The sequence below is a fragment of the Danio rerio genome, chromosome 22, assembly GCF_049306965.1.
Source record: "Danio rerio strain Tuebingen ecotype United States chromosome 22, GRCz12tu, whole genome shotgun sequence".
In the NCBI taxonomy this organism is placed as follows: Eukaryota; Metazoa; Chordata; class Actinopteri; order Cypriniformes; family Danionidae; genus Danio; species Danio rerio.
The window spans coordinates 34,707,473-34,716,434 of record NC_133197.1 but is presented as its reverse complement, the minus strand read 5'-3'; the positions used below and the strand labels follow the sequence as shown (position 1 = coordinate 34,716,434).

The 8,962-nt window shown below is 35.0% G+C and overlaps 1 long non-coding RNA gene across 1 annotated transcript; it reads right to left on the bottom strand.

The window, feature by feature from the left end:
* Positions 1-553: 553 nt before the first annotated feature.
* On the bottom strand, positions 554-8,248 carry LOC141380203 (uncharacterized). The gene is made up of 3 exons (XR_012397839.1): positions 7,828-8,248; positions 6,698-7,105; positions 554-2,115 (listed from the first exon to the last, which is right to left on the bottom strand). It is a non-coding gene; the product is annotated as an uncharacterized lncRNA (long non-coding RNA).
* Positions 8,249-8,962: the final 714 nt, after the last annotated feature.

Genomic DNA, 8,962 nt, shown 5'->3' with positions numbered 1-8,962 from the left:
TCTACAGTAAAGCTGTGGTTTAATTCGCTCTTCTCTCTCCCCTGGCGGCTCAATCTAATTTGTTGTGTCGGTGTGATGCAGTACCTGTTGGCTCTCTTCTCTCGGCCCATTTGCCATCCAGGCCTCCCCCAACAAACCAAGACAAGCGGGATCTTTCTCCATCAGCGTGTATCTGGGAGATAAGAGTGGGATTCATCTCCCTTTCGAAAGCTCAGTTCACTGGAGGCTCCAGAGAGAATCAGATCATTAGATGCGCTATCTGCCTTCACTGTGGAAAGAGATTACTAAACAAACACCATTCACAACACCCGCCTCCAAATCCTCGCCTATTTATCTCCGACCTACTACTGTATTGATATTGATTTTTAGGATATATGGAAAGATCGGGGAACAAATCCCAGGTCAACAGACAAATGGTTATGATAGCAGATGTTTAGTTAATGAGACTGCGCTGACATGTAGTTTGAAATACCACATCGGATTTTAAACATGTATTTTAGGTATGCTGTGCATACAGCACATGGAAAACAAGTGAACACATCACCATTTTATCTCGTACAACATATTTTTGCTGTTGACTTGAAATTTTTAATAGATATTGGTAACAAGCAAAATAATGCATACATAGAACGGAAACAAAACGAATTAGTTTAGAAATTTAGTAATATGTAATAAAATGAAGAGACACACTGAAAATGTACTGAAAAGGCTAAGGGTTAGGCAGCCATGCCCTATAAGCTGCTTCAGTCCCAACACCTACAGTACCAGATTTTGAAGATGAACCCAGGGTGGATGTTACACAGCCAAGAAAACTCTCAAATGGTTTCAGAGAAAGAATATAAAGCTGAGGTAATGGCCAGCCAATCACCAGACCTGATTAAAATAAAAACTAACTATTACAGTTAATAGATGATATCCATAGAACTGTAATGATTTTTAGACTATTGAAGTCTTTTGGGAGAATTGGGAGATCTTTCACGCATGTGATCACACCGGTGTGATTAGCTCAACATCATCAACTTCTAAAATCAAATGTGATTTTTCGCAATAGAGCATAGGTTTGCAGTGCTTATCATAAATCACAATTGATCAGTTTCTTTTTAAGGTTTCAGACATTCAAATACAAATAAGTACTAGTAAAACATAACATTTATGTTTTGTAAAATACACTCTGATGTCTATGGAGATGGTAATATTGTTAATTTTTTAAATAACTGGACAATGTGCAAGCAACATGATGAAAATAATTTCGAAATACACATCCTTGCACATGTTTGGGAATCGGTACATCCGATATTTTACAAAATAATTAGTACGTTTGTCAATATTTGCAGAAAAGAGAAAAAAAGAAACAAAACAATGTATACATAAATTGTTGGCGTTGCAGTGTCGCGTGATAAACTTGACATGTCATAATGGAAATTTTAAAGTGATGCGTTCTAAATAACTATTGCATTAAAAACATTTTTAGATTGTACTAAGCTTTTAGAAATTATCCAGCATATGTTTTACACAGCAGATGCCCTTCCAGCTGCAACTCAGTGCTGGGAAACACCCATACACACTCACATGCACACCCATAAACTATGGCCAGTTTAGTTTATTCAATTCACATATAATGCATGTCTTTGGACTGTGGGGGAACCGGAGCGGCCGGAAGAAACCCACGCCAACACGGGGAGAACATGCAAACTTGCGATCTTCTTGCTAACAGTGCGACCACTGAGCCACCATCATAATTTAAATCATAAATTCCCATTAAATTGGTCATCTATTCAAAGGAGAAGTGTGGAGATGCGTGTTTCTAAATCACGAGCACGCAAACCCCCCATGAATAGGCCCGAAGTAAGACATCAAGTGTAATCCATGAACACGCTCTATTATCAGAAACATTTTCCTGCGCTTCAGACGCACAACACACTGCTTCAATTTCAGGCATTTCCTGCTCTCCGTATATCTGCCTGTAATGACTTGGACCTGAGTCTCCAGTAAGTTTACAAAGAAACAAGCGAACATTAGAGCCTTTCAGATGGAGACACTTCAGGAACTAGTTCTCTGGCTCTTCTCCCAGAGGAACGGTTAACTTCAGCAAAGTGACTCCTCTCCCCTCGAGGCCTGGAGTATTGACGATTTCCAACAGCGGGAGTGTGTACATGTGTGAGAGAGAAAGAGAGGTAAACTGAAGCCTTGCTGTCTGTAAAGAGCACATACATTTGAAGTCAGAACTATAAGCCCTCCAAAATTATTTGCCCCCCTGTATATATTTTCCCCCAATTTCTGTTTATTTTCTTCAACAACTTTCTAATCATAATAGTTTTAATAACTGATTTATTTTATCTTGCCATGATGACAGTACATAATATCTTACTAGATAATTTTCAAGACACTTCTATACAGCCTAAATTGCCATTAAAGAGGCTTAACTAGGTTAATTAGGGTAATTAGGCAAGTCATAGTATAATGAGGGTTTCTTCTGTAGACAATTGGAAAAAAAATGGCTTAAGAGGGCTAATAATATTGATCCTAAAAGGGGTTTTTAAACCTTAAAAACTGCTTTTATTTTAGCCGAAATAAAACAAATAAGACTTTATCCAGAATAATTAAAAAAATTATAGGAAATACTGCGAAAAATTCCTGAATGTTACACATAATTTGGGAAATATAAAATATATATATATATATATATATATATATATATATATATATATATATATATATATATATATATATATATATATATATATATGAGGAGGGCGAATCATTTTGACTTCAACTCTACATGTTTCTGAGCAATAAAGACACACTGAAGCCACTTTTGTGTCAAATAATACTTCTGTAAAGGCAAAAAAAACAGATTAATTTCCCTATTATGTTTAATCTTGTGCAACATGTTTTATTGAACAACAAATTTTTCTATAGCCAGGATAAGCTTTTATTTAAAAAAAAAAATAAATAACATTCATGTATGGCCATAAAATTACTTGAATTACAAATGTCGGCTGTTATATCAATGCAATCACACAGTAGTTCCCAACGTTTTGATTTAGTGGCTAATTCATAATTATCCGTAAAATCTCATTCATACATTTTTGTACGATTTGCTTAACCCTCAATGAGGGGTGGGGTTAGGGGTGGGGTTTAGGGGACATGCCATCTTTTAAAAATGTTACATTTTCCTACTTTTCATACAAATAAAATCGCCAATGGGAACTAATGTAATATATATATATATATATATATATATATATATATATATATATATATATATATATATATATATATATATATATATCGATAAAAAATGTACTAATTAATCCCGCTTTTTTTAATTAATCACGATTAATCACATTTAAAAGACTGAAACTTGTAATTTTGGCTATTCACGTATAAAATTAATGTAAACGCAAGACAAACACTATTTAAATTCAAAATGTAATTGTTTATTAGAATCTTTGATTAACTTGTAACACAGATTTCTTTATGTAAGCAACATATAGCGAAGCAGACGCTTTACAAAAGTTGCGTTTAAGGGGGAAACACGTCAAACTTAATGAAACATTGGAGGGCGCATGCTGAAAGGCAGAGGAATGCGCTGTCTTTGACAGCTCGCGACTTCATCTGGCGCTTTCTGACTACATTTACATGGACACCAATACTCCGAGATAATACTGTTATTAAGAGTCTACCATGTAAGCAGCGATTTTTGATTACCTTAAAGGACCACCGAATCATGAAATGCTGAGTTTTTTCTTTCCGTTCACCATATATATTAAAAAAAGAACTTCACAAATCACAGTGATCAAAAAAGATCAAAGTGCAAAAATTTGTAATTGGGGGAAATATAAACACAATTTTAATAAACAGGATATGTAATGAATGTCCTTAAATGCCAGAACCCTGACTTAAACCCAATTGAGCATCTCTGGAGAGACCTAAAAATGGCTGTCCACCACCATTCAACCTGACAGAACTGGAGAGGATCGACAAGGAGAATAGAGGATCCCCAAATCCAAGTGTGGAAAAAAAGAAAAAAAGTATATATATATATATATATATATATATATATATATATATATATATATATATATATATATATATATATATATATATATATATATATATATGTGTGTGTTTAAAAAATCAGCTTTATTTAAATGTATCAAGAATATATTCCCTTTATTCACAAAAACAAAAATAAAATATTTATTTTTAAAAGGGGTGAACTCATATCTGTTCATCACTGTATATTATTATCATTATTATTATTATTTTGTTTTATTATTATATATTATTAAACATATATATATATATATATATATATATATATATATATATATATATATATATATATATTGTAGAAACTATTTATTTATTTATTAATCCTAATAGGTTGGTTACTTTCTATCCAGCAGTTGTATAATTGTACAAAACTACTTTCCGATTTCCGTGGAGAACTTTGGTATCATGTGACAAGCTGGTTCTGCACTTTGTGGCTAAAACTCAGAAGGTTTTAAAAATAATAAATAAATAAAGTAAATAAATCTGTCAAGATCTGGGGGTCAGTGTTAGACAGTCTAATAGAGTCTTCCTCTTGATCCATTATTGATTGCACTGAAAAATAAGAGTCGACTGGACATTTGCTCAGTCCATCATCCCCAATGAATCGATTAATCAATCCGCCAATCAATAAAGCATTATGTTTAGATACATGTTGTCTAAAACCACACAATGTGTTTGAATAATTACATATATATGACTCAAATAAATACCCATGCTTTTCTCACTTTCTCAAAATTGTTAAATCAAGAAGAAAATTCTTGACAAGCATACAATATGCCCATTGACAGATTATTTTGCTTGTTTTCATGAAAAACTTGCTTTTTTATATATTATTTCTTAAAACAAGACAATATGTTTTACTTGTCTAGAAAATTCTTCTTGATTTAAGATTATATATATATATATATATATATATATATATATATATATATATATATATATATATATATATATATATATTTAGACTAGAAATCAAACAAAAATCCTAAGAAAAGCTTTTTATTGATGTTTGTTCTTGTTTGCTAACTCCATGTAGGACAAAAAAATAAGACATTTAGCTGTGTGTTCATGCTGCTCATTTCCATACAAGGAAAAAGAATGGGGACTAAAGCTCTGAAACAACTCTTTCCTCTATAAGTCTCATTACGAAACTGTATAATTTTGTAACAGTATTTTGTTTATTCATGAAAAAAAGCTGTTAGGATTTTCCCCTAAAATATAAATAATAAATAATGTGCAGCCAGCTATTAAGAGTTGTTAGAAGCAAAATAACTAAACATGAGGCAAACAAGGGGAAATTCTGTTTGTTCTTTATGTATGTTCACTTTTCAACATTATTAGCAGACAAATTAAGTAAACCAGTTATAGTTTGTTTATTTTCTAAAGCTCCATCAGGCACCCAGAGAAAACTAAAAATAAAAGAGCTTCATAGGAAATGTTATCAAAAAGTCTCTTTAATGTTTCATACGGCAACTTTTATTTCTGAACACTGATGTTATCCATCGTTTTAAATAATAATGAACAACAACAATGATAAGTAATCTTTTGTTAAAATTAGCTAATTGAGGTTCAGTGCCTAGAGAGAGAAAAAAGTAAACAGTCGGACGCAAATGTTTATGGTCGTGCTGAACTTTCATTTGAGTTCAAGAATAAATTCACGTCCTCGTCTTTTGTTTTGACCAAAGCAATTATTGTGCTTCTTCAAGGGTACCCGAGCTTTAGCTCATGAAAACAGCCTTTGCTTTTATTTTCCCTGAGAGAAATGTATTTTTCCATTGTTTCTCGTGGATCTCTCAGAAGTGTGCGCATGCTTATTTGTTTATGATGCATGTGTATCCAAGACGACATCAAAAAGTAATGAGATTTTGCTTTGTGTTTACTGTTTTTCAAATTAAAATATAATTTATACATATACTGTATAGCTGAAGGCAAAATGGTTAGCCCTCCTATGAAAACTTGTATTCTGTACCAAATATTTCCTTAGTGATGTTCTCACAGTATGGCCTATAGTGTATAGTATTTATATAATATCAGATTTTTCCGAGGTGATCAAACATTGCTGTTCAGGCCTACAGTTCAAAATTCATGTTTAACTGAATAAACAGTTAGTAAACACAAGTACATCTCATTGAACATCATTTATTTTCATCACCAATTATCATAGTAGAACAGTTTCTCAAGCAGTTTGTGATGAATTTTGGAAACAGGAGATGAACCCCTGGTCTAATGCGCCACCTGGCTTGAGTAGCCTGTTCTCAAAGACTTATGGGAGAATTCAAATGAGCCATTGGAATATAGATTTATCTAGATTAATTCCAAGATTACTGTGAGATTAATCTAGATTAAAAAAAAATATTCTATGCCCACCTATATATATATATATATATATATATATATATATATATATATATATATATATATATATATATATATATATATGTATATATATATATATATATATATATGTATATACATACATACATACATACATAGTCATTCTTTTCCTCATCAGAAATTTGAGTGAAAGCATGGATGCAAGCCAAAGTGACCAAAGGATGTTTATATGGGTTTTACCTAATGGTGATTGTGCATAGCAGAACTCCTATATATCAGAACACATGCTTGATTGCATACTTACTTTTTGTGTGCCTTTGAGTGTACAAAATAAAAATCGAGGTATACTTGTATACTTCCAAACAAATGCAATCACACACTGAAAAAACTGCTGGGTTCCACATAATCCCTTCATGTCGTCCCAAAGCAAATCCGTTAAATTAAATCAATGTTTTTTTTTTCGATTTTAAGTTGATTAAATGTAAAACAATTAAGCTGTCACAAAAAATACTCGAGAATTGAGTTGGACGTTCAGCATTCTCCAGCCTCCAGTGTCTAGACTGCAGCTCTGGAAAGAAGTTTGGTCAGAGTAGAAATGGTCGTGCCCAACTGAGCCTGATTTCTCTCTAGGTTTTTTCCTTCAGTTTCGTCAATTGGTGAAGTTTGTTCCTCCACTGGCGCCACTGGCTTGCTTGGTTCGGGACCTGTGGAGCTGCGCATGGATGGATTTGCTCATTAGTGTTTGGACTTTCAGCAGTGAAAATTAAACCACACTGAACTAAACTAAACTGCACTTCAACTCTGAACACTGGACTGACACAGATTCAGTTTACTTGAACTTCTGTGATCAGCTGTTTTGACACAGTCTACATCAGTGGTCACCAAACTTGTTCCTGGAGGGCCGGTGTCCTGCAGATTTTCGCTCCAACCCTAATCAAACACACCTGAACAAGCTAATCAAGGTCTTACTAGGTATACTTGAAACACCCAGGCAGGTGTGTTGAGGCAAGTTGGAGCTAAACCCTGCAGGGACACCGGCCCTCCAGGACCGAGATTGGTGACCCCTGCTCTACATTGTAAAAGTGCTAAACTTGAATTAAAGAATTGCATTGTTTCATTTTTTTTTATAAATTATTTGAACCAGTAGCAAACATATTAGTAAACTAATTGTCAATTGGACCACTAGGTTTGGACTTCCACTGAAAGCAATTTCAGGTGGGTGGAGATGCTGGGAAATGTGTTTGAGAACAATGATTACCTTTGCAAAGTTGCTTATTGCCACTAGGGACGAACAAGCCTACGTGCTTGTTTTTCTATAGTCCCTGACAGGAATTTGTGTTGTTCATTAGCTCATTCATCAGATTCAACCCACCATAGACAACCACAAACATCTTCCGGAGTAAACAAACCCAGCGTAACAGTAGGGAAACTCACCCACATCCAGAAATAAACCAACACCCCAGAGCTGCATGTATTACTAGCGGAACGTCAAACCCGCCAGCTTCGTCATGCCCTGAAACTTTTCCCCAGCCAAACACACACACGGTAAGATCAGAGGATCACTCATGTGGGCCAGTGAGCATCAGGTCTCCGAGTCCCACATGACTTTCCGGAGCGTTCCTCCGACATTCCTCATAGCCCACCGCAAGCGCAATAACAGGATCTGTATGCACTGAACTCTGCCGTGTCCAATTGATGTGACAACCTCCCTATCTCTTTAGACAGCGAGTTCACATTCAGCGAAACAATTACGCTCGGCTTCTGCGCTCGGGTTCAAATAAATGCGACTCCCCTTCTCTTTGAACAGTATCTCCGCTTGCCTTTTTTTGTTTGCTCGCAACTTCCTTCCTGCTCTAATTTTCAGGACAGAGAACTGAATCAAATTAGCATACGGGCGCCCAGGGGACATATGGGGAGGTAAATAAACAGCCGAAAAGTCATCATCTGAATATCAAAACAGCCAATTTGCATGGCTGGTGATCATTAACTAAATGTAGACGCACTTATTTTGCCAAATGTTAACAAGGGGGGAGAGGGGAAAGGGAAGGAAGGGGCTGCTGGAGGAATGGAAAACAGCTTCATCGTGGATCAGCAATCAATGGCCCTGTTTGTACCTCGCACAAAAGGGTTGGAGGTTCAGTCATCATTTACTCGCCCTCATGCTGTTCCAAAACACATATGACTTACTTTCTCTGTGGAACACGAAGGGCAAGAGTTTTCAAGACCCTACGAGAGTCAAATGTTGACTTATAAATTCTTGCCATACCATGGACAAGAAATGTCACATTACATGACCAATCATTGCCATCTTCAATGTAATACTTGGTGTCACTGGGAAGGTTGAACTGTTGGCTGACTTCCAGAGACAATGAAGTGAACCAACAATAGGTATTGACTCAGCCTGTTTTATACTTGCCATCTTGTCATAAGAGAAGCTTCATGAATCTTTCCTCGGTTGCATCATTTCACCTACAGTAGCAGCACCAATACCACCATCTGTCTTTTGTTTTGAGACTTTTTAATCTTTCATTGGAAGAGCTTCTGTGCTCCTATTGGTCAATTTTACTTA